Source organism: Bos javanicus, chromosome 20 (genome assembly GCF_032452875.1).
Source record: "Bos javanicus breed banteng chromosome 20, ARS-OSU_banteng_1.0, whole genome shotgun sequence".
Lineage (NCBI taxonomy): Eukaryota > Metazoa > Chordata > Mammalia > Artiodactyla > Bovidae > Bos > Bos javanicus.
The window spans coordinates 31501198-31509138 of NC_083887.1; the positions used below are offsets into that span (position 1 = coordinate 31501198).

Here is a 7941-nt window from a genome sequence, read left to right on the forward strand (position 1 = left end):
AGCCCACGTGCTGCAACTGCTGAAGCTCACAAGCCCTAGAACTCACGCTCTGCAACAAGAGAAGCCACGGCAATGAGAAGCCCGCACGCTGCAACTGAAGAGGAGCCCCCACTCACCACAACTAGAGAAAAGCCAGCGTAGCAATGAAGAAATAGCAGTCAAAAATTAAAACTTTTTAAAAATCATGCCTTCCATTTTATCTCTAAGAGCAGTATAGTTTGGAATTGTGCAGATATGTGCAGACTATTATTTACATTTTTTATCTTGTATTGGCACACACGTCTGTTTTTAACTACAATTTCTGCTTATAGAATTAGTACTCTGGCTCAAGAGTATTCATGTTGAAATGTTTAATGCATATTGTCATACTGGCTTTCCAAAGATCCTTTCAAATTTTTCTCAAAAGCTATGTTGGGGAGTGCTACTTTACCAATATTTGAACAAATGAAAAAGATTAATATAGGCCACCATGGTACTCAAGGTTATATGTCATGGTTTCATTTTGTATTTCCTTAATCTTTTGGAGCCCTGACCTGGGTCTCAGTTCTTCCAGCCAAAGACTCCCCCATCCCAATACCACTTCCAATCCTGACTCCACCCACCCAAATCAATACTGATTCCATCCACCCAAATCGATTCATAAGCCGAGAATAGGGAAGCATGTTTTAATCATTGTGCAAATTGGAATTAATCTAAGAAGTATGACAATTCTGAGTACATCGACGGGAAAGTTCCTTGATAGCATAGATTCCTGAAGAGAGATTTCTTTTTTTCTAATGTATTTTTTAATTGAAGGGTAATTGTTTTACAGAATTTTTTTGTTTTCTGCCAGCTATCAACGTGAGTCAGCCATCGGTATACATATGTCCCCCCTTGGTCTGAACCCCCCTCCCATCTCTCTCCCCATCCCACCCCCCTAGATTCTTACAGAGCCCCAGTTTGAGTTCCAGGAGTTATACAGTAAATTCCCATTGGCTATCTATTTTACATATGCTAATGTAAGTTTCCCTGTTACTTTTTCCATAGAGCTCACCCTCTCCTTCCTCCCCCTACCCTGTCAATAAATCTGTTCTCTATGTCTGTTTCTCCATTGCTGCCCTGCAAATAAATTCATCAGTACCATCTTTCTAGATTCCATATATGTATGCGCGTTAGTATAGGAGATTTATCTTTCTCATTCAGACTGACTTCACTCTGAATAATAAGCTCTAGGTTCATCCACCTCATTAGACTAGACTCAAATGCGCTCCTTTGTATGGCTGAAGAGATTTCTAATTGAAAAGGCCGTCAATTATCCAAGAAAGGAAGAACAAAGAAGGAATGTTCTGTCCCACAGATATCTCCAGGCTCGTCCCAGAGAGAGGCGGAGCCCAGGGGAGAAGTCCAGCCCGGCAGATTGGGCCTCCGCTGGGGTGACTCAGGCCCCAGTCCAGGGTGGTGATTGAAGGGGTACTGTGGGCCAGAGAGAAGGCTGCTATTCCTTCCCTTGCCGGGTTCCACCGGGTTTCAAGTCTCAGTTTTCCGCAGCCTCGAGGTGTGTGGGGTGGGGTGGAGGCCTCCTGGCCTCCTGGAGGCGATCTGGCCGCGGGTCTGGCAGCCTCCGCAGCTGCTGGCTGTTCAGACCCTCCTGGGCCCGGCGCTGTGTGGCTTGGGCCTCTTCTTGACGGGACTGTCGCTCCATCCCGGACAAGCAGCCGGCTCCTGGCCTTGCGAGTCTCGCCAGCGTTTCTGGCCGCTCTCGACGCGGGGACCGTCCGCGTGTCCGGGACAAGCGTGGCGCGACAGCCCACAGGCGCAGTAGTGCGCGTCCCCGCAGAACTCGGGGCTTAGGCAGGAGGGGCGGCTCAGCGCCGGGAAGTTATCCAGAGCCCAGGCCCAGGCCTGTTCTCGGTTCAGGCCCGGAGGCAAGGCGGGCTCGGGATGTGCCCTCCTCCAAGACTGCGCTTCCATGGCTTCAGCCTCCTCACCAGGCCGAGAGTGCAACGGGTCTAGCACAGAGGCGAATGATTCTGCTAGGTGCGGAGTGTGCCTTTTATAGTGCCTGCCCGACAAGGTTTTGGGAAACCCGGGAGTTGATAGGTGGGATCCACACTCATTTGCCTTGCAAATTACCTCGGGGTCCCTGGGGACTGAGGAGATAACCACATCTTTCTGGGAGGGGCATGGAAGCTCTGAGTGGTTTATGGTGATTGGATTAAAGGAGGGGAGGGGAGAAGATGAGGGTCCCTGGCAGTTTCCATTCACTGGAAGAAGCCTCTTTGCTTGGAAGGCACAACTGGTCAAATCACACTTCAGGTTCTCTCCTTTGAGCAGATGAGAGAGGATGGCCTGGTGTTGGAGACGAGGCTCAGCCAGGTTCCCCCTTTGCAAAACCCACAGCTTACAGCTGGTTCATGCTGGAGCTGGGCTGAGATTCCAGGTCCTCTTGCTTTCACATCAGAAAGGGAAAAGAGGAACGGAGTGATCATGTAGGGGTGGGGAAAAGGAGAGTCCCACGCCTCCTTAGAATTGTAATATTCCTATTTTTTTCTACAGTAGATGATCTGAATCAAAAGAAGACTTCATATATACTATGGTTTTCATACCTAGTTCACAAATGCATAGAGTTAATGCCACGTTTTCAAGACGTCTTTCTTTCGTTCTTTTTTGTTATTTGCAAAACTCTTATCCTTTCTTATGAATTTATGTTCATTCTATTATTCGGGGCTCCTCTTTCTCTCTGCTCTCCCTACGTCTACTGCAGTTCTTCCTATTAAAGAACTATTTTATTTTCTACATGTGGTTTTGTATCAGACTTGTAATATGTGACATAGTTTTGTGAACGCGTGTCTTCAATTCATGTAAGGTTATCATTTTAAAGCATCTACTTCTGCTTCATTGACCATGAAAGCCTTTGACTTTGGATCGTAACACACTCTGGAAAATTCTTAGAGATGGGACTACTAGACCACCTTACCTGTCTCCTGAGAAACCTGTATGCAGGTCAAGAAGAAACAGAACCAGACGTGGAACAACAGACTGGTTTAAAATTGGGAAAGGAGTACGTCAAGGCTATATGTTGTCACCCTGCATATTTAACTTGTATGCAGAGTACATCATGCAAAATGCCAGGCTGGAGAAAGCTCAAGGTGGAATCAAGCTTGCCTGGGAGAAATATCAATAACCTCAGATATGCAGATGACACCATCCTAGCAGCAAAAAGCAAAAAAGAAACTAAAGAGCCTCTTGATGGAGGTCAAAGAGGAGAGTGAAAAAGCTGGCTTAAAACTCAACATTCAAAAAACTAAGATCATGGCATCTGGTCCCAACACTTCATGGCACATAGATGGGGAAACAATGGAAACTGTGACAGACTTTATTTTCTGGGGCTCCACAAGCACTGCAGATGGTGACTGCAGCCATGAAATTAAAAGACGCTTGCTCCTTGGAAGAAAAGCTATGACAAACCTAGACAACATATTAAAAAGCAGAGACATTACTTTGTTGACAAAGGTCCGTTTAGTCAAAGCGATGATTCTTCCAGCTGTCCTGTGGAATGTAAAGACCCTGACACCAGAGGGCTCACTTTGTATTTAGAGTGGGCTCCTTTTCTGTTCATTTACACCCCTGTGCTACTATATCCTCCAAAATTATCTCCTCCCAATGCATTCACGGGACGTTAAGGCTTAGGATACAGCTTTTCCACTTTGAGAAACCCTCTTAAAGATATGCCCACATAGTATTTCCACTATATATAGGCACTTTCTCTTGGGTCAACACAGGCACCCCTCCACTTTATCACATCAGGACTTCCATTACATTCTGTGACTTTTCACATCTTTGCCCTCTCATTCAAAAGGGGCACAAGACCACATCACAAACTTGTGCAACAATCCTGTTGCCCCACTGGTAAGTAACAAATTCTTTAACTTCTGTCATCTTCAGTGCTGATATATATTTATGACCTTAAGCTCATCTGCCCTCCCTCTTGCTCAAAAGGGCGGGGTAAAGAACCAACGTTCTAATTTGATGATGGACACAGTGATTTCTGAAACACGTTCAGAGAATGGAGGAAACAGGCTGGGTCTCTTCTACACCTCTAGGATGTGAATTTACCTCTGAATAAAGAGGCAGAGTCTGAAATCTGATTCCTGAGGCAAGGCAAACAAAGGATGGCATGACTCCCCCTCCCAGGGGGTTGAAGGTAAGAAGTGTGTCTAGAGAATTCTTCCTCCCATGCCACATTTTCATAGTTTGGTGGTGTTTCCGGCTGATCTGGCAGAGTCAGTGTCAACCAGCTCATATGAACCGCCTGGATATTCTGGAGTTCCTAATGGAATCGTGCTAATCACTAGCAGGAGCTCAAGCATCAACTTGTTTTAGCACCCGGAATGTGAACAGACACAGCTAAAGAGTAGTCCCCTTTACGCTGCAGCAGTTCAGGATGGTTGGCGTCACTGGCGGGATCCTAAGGATCTTCCCTTTCCAGCTGTTGGTACTCCTGGAGGTGATGTGGTTCCCAGTCACGTTGGCCACCTCCAGCCTCACAGTCTTTGTTTTCCTGTTGGCCAGGTATGTCTGCATCTGGAAGACAGCCACTTTGGGATCAATCAGACGAGAGCAACAATTCTCCACTTCTGTGTAGACTGGAATAGATTCTCCATTGCAGGATCCCTTTCCTTCAGTCTTGGCACTCAGTGAAATTGGACCAGAGGTGAAAAACTAACAGGGAGTGGGGGTGGGAGAATAGGAAGGAGGCTCAAGAGGGAGGGGCTATAGGCAAACATATAGCTGGTTCATGCTGTTGTACAGTAGAAACTGACACAGCACTGTAAAGCAATTATACTCCAATTAAAAATAAATAAAATGGAAAAAATTAATTAATTAAAAAACCCAAGAGCCAACTATTTTCTCCTGAGCTTTCAATACAGGGGTTCTCACACAGTACTGAATAGTTTTGCATATTTCCTGCTGAATGAGACTACCAAAGGTTCAGATGGACGCTGAAAGCTAAATGGAAGTGCATGTTTTCCAGGCTGTAGTAAGCCGACGCCTTCTCCGACTCAGGCACACGGTCAGGTACTCCACCTGTGCAGGCAGCGGGGACTCTTGAGTTTCCAGGCACAGCATGCAACCTTGGCTCCTCAGCATCCAGCTTCCAGCCCCCAGATGCACACTGAAGCCGCACACTGAGCTGCACGCTGAGCCGCACACTGGGGCCCCAGGGCACCGCACAAGTTATGTGTTATCCCCTAATAAATTACTTTATGTTTACATGATTGAGCTATCCCATTTCTGTTCCTAAAAACCATCAAAAGAAATACGACAGTGGCACCAGTCAACATTATATTTACTTATTGCAATCTGTTTAACAATCATAGTGGAATAAATCTAGATTTCCTTAATATGTAAATACTCAAATTTTTCTTTTTGTTTTCAGGATATTTTGAGAATGTTTGTTTTATATGTATTAGTTTTTTTATTTACTTTAACCATCAAGTAAGTAATGGTTAAGTAAGTAATAAAGATACAATTTATTAAATAACAGAGAAATTCCCAAATGCCTGTGATGAATTCTTCCACGATTGCTAAACGGAGAGGTTTTCTTGTAATAGCATCTGTCGCAGAGAGTCCTCCAATGAAGGGTCTCAGCGGAGAGGAGGGGTCCTGGGGGCGAAGGCGGCCGGAGAGACAACCTAGAGTCTTTCTGTCCAGTGCGTGGGGCGTCTGTTGGTGTCTCTCCAGATCAGGAAGAGGGCGATGCTCCGGAAGGGTGTCCGGCGTCAGAGGTCTCGGGTTTCAGACACTGGGTTCCTCAAGTGGCAAAATCCGCCCGGGGAAACTTTGTGGGAGCGCGGCGTCCTCCCGTCCTGAGGGCGTCGGTGACTCCTGGCCGGGAGCGGGTGTGGTGTTCGGAGCCGGAGACCCGCCGCGCGGCCTCTAGGGGCTCTGTGCTCGGGGTCCGTGTTTTGGGCAATGTGGGCGCAGAAGCCTGCAGGGAGGAGAAGGTTCTTCCGGACTGAAGTCCTCCTCGTCCGGAGAGAGTTCGCCCAGCCTAGGATAGCAAGGGAGCTGCCATTCCTTAGGGTTCACTGAGCGCAGGAGCTGCCGCACCTCTGGTTCCTGGGGCTCCTGCGCGGAATCCCAGGCTTCGCGCACACAGCGGGGAAAGTGCTCCATCGCTTCAGCGGGTGAGAAGACAAGTCTTCAGGGACCCCTTCCTTGCGAATTTATAGTGTTCTGGGCTCTTAGGCGTCCAACCAGAGGCTATTGGGGTGGGTGGTTGCAAATTGCTTCAGAAGGTGGGATCTGAGAAGATTGAGGGTAAATTCAGTCATCTTGGATGGAGTTATTAGAATTTAAGTCGATTTTGTTGATTTGAGAGGATTAAAACTTTTGTTGTTTGTTTAAACGAAATAGGGGCTCTGTCAAGAAAAGCTATTTGGGAGGCTACTTTTAGGTTACTATATCCATTAATTCTCAGGGCCTTTTGCCTAGAAACAGAGTATCATTAGATCTTACCGAGATGATCAAAATGTGGCCATCTTTGCATGCAACCACACTGCTGGTCAGACTTTCCCTTTGGTCTTCAATTCTAAGTTAAAACTGCTTCAGACTTTCAGCCAACAAGTAGAAGTGTCAGGGTCAAGATCTACAGATTTAGATGCAGAGTCTTTGGTAGAAGATACTCAGCTAGTTGTCTAACCTCTCTTGTCTTCATAGTCTTACCTGGATGGTAGCTGAAGTTTAACATTTTAAAGGCAAATTTTTTGATTAAATTCATTAACCAAGGCCAGGTAATTACATAGTCCCAGGCAAAATAATAAGTTGCTCCATTACAGTTATTGTGATTTTCATCATCATTCTTAGTGCTATAATCATGGCTATTAAACAAAACATCAGTCAATAGCAAACTCAAAATGTTGTCTCTTTCTGTGTTTAATCGTAGCGGTTTGCTTTTCCCTTCTAGTGTCAGATGTATAGTGAAATTGTATCTCCTTATATCCTTCCTCAGATGTTTCAGACACTGTCTTGGCAAACATGTCAGTGCATCCAAGCCTAGATGTCCTTGGTCAGTCATTTATCTTCAACTTAACAAAGTCAGTTTAATTCAAAGCATTTTAAACAAGCGTGTTTCCACAACCTGCTGTGAGCAAGGAGCTGTGATGGGTACTGCACACTGACTTGTAGAACCTGCGCCTGCTTTGGCAGAGCTGAATTTTAGGGGAAGAACATAGACAAGAGACTGTGAGGACACAGCTGAATCTTCTTCCCTATGGTAGTTGATTCTCTGCCGTGAAAGCAAACTCTAATGTTTAAGATGATCCCCACTAAAGCCAGTGTTGTGCATGAACTGAGGGGGGAAAAAAGAAAGAAAAGTAGGAATACAAGTGAGAAAGGAGATAGAGAAAGGAGGGAAGAGAACCAAAACCAAAAATGAGAAATAAAGAAATAAAGAGGATGGAAAATATGGACAACACAAGAGGCAGGGAGTTGGAAGCTCTGGTCAAGGCAGCCAAGAGTGGTAAGTTAAAGGGGTTCATTAGAGCAACTGACTTTGTTCTTGTTGTTACTACGTCTGGTCTGACTTTTTGAAACCCCATGGACTGTAGCCCACCAGGTTTTTCCCAGGCAAGGATACTGCAGTGGGTTGCCACTTCCTTCTTAATGCGATCTTCTCAACCCCGAGATGGAACCAAAGTCTCCGGTTGTCCCAGATAGATTCTTTACCACTGAGCCACCTGGGAAGCAACTGACTTGGGGAATCTAATAAGGATATTCAAGGTAGAAAGCTCTGCTGGTCCAGGCTTAAGGGAAGGACAACAACACTGTCCTCTTTGAAGGCTCAGCATGATGCTATTAGGCTCTGGTGGTGAGGAAACTTCCCAGAAAGTTGTTTGAACACAAATGACAGCTACTTCCCCCACAGAGGTTAGCAGCAAGTAGCCTGTGTTGTGGGGC

At 45.9% G+C, this 7941-nt stretch overlaps 1 pseudogene; it reads right to left on the reverse strand.

The window, feature by feature from the left end:
- Positions 1 to 4038: 4038 nt before the first annotated feature.
- LOC133233332 (arrestin domain-containing protein 4-like) lies at positions 4039 to 6159 on the reverse strand (annotated as a pseudogene).
- Positions 6160 to 7941: the final 1782 nt, after the last annotated feature.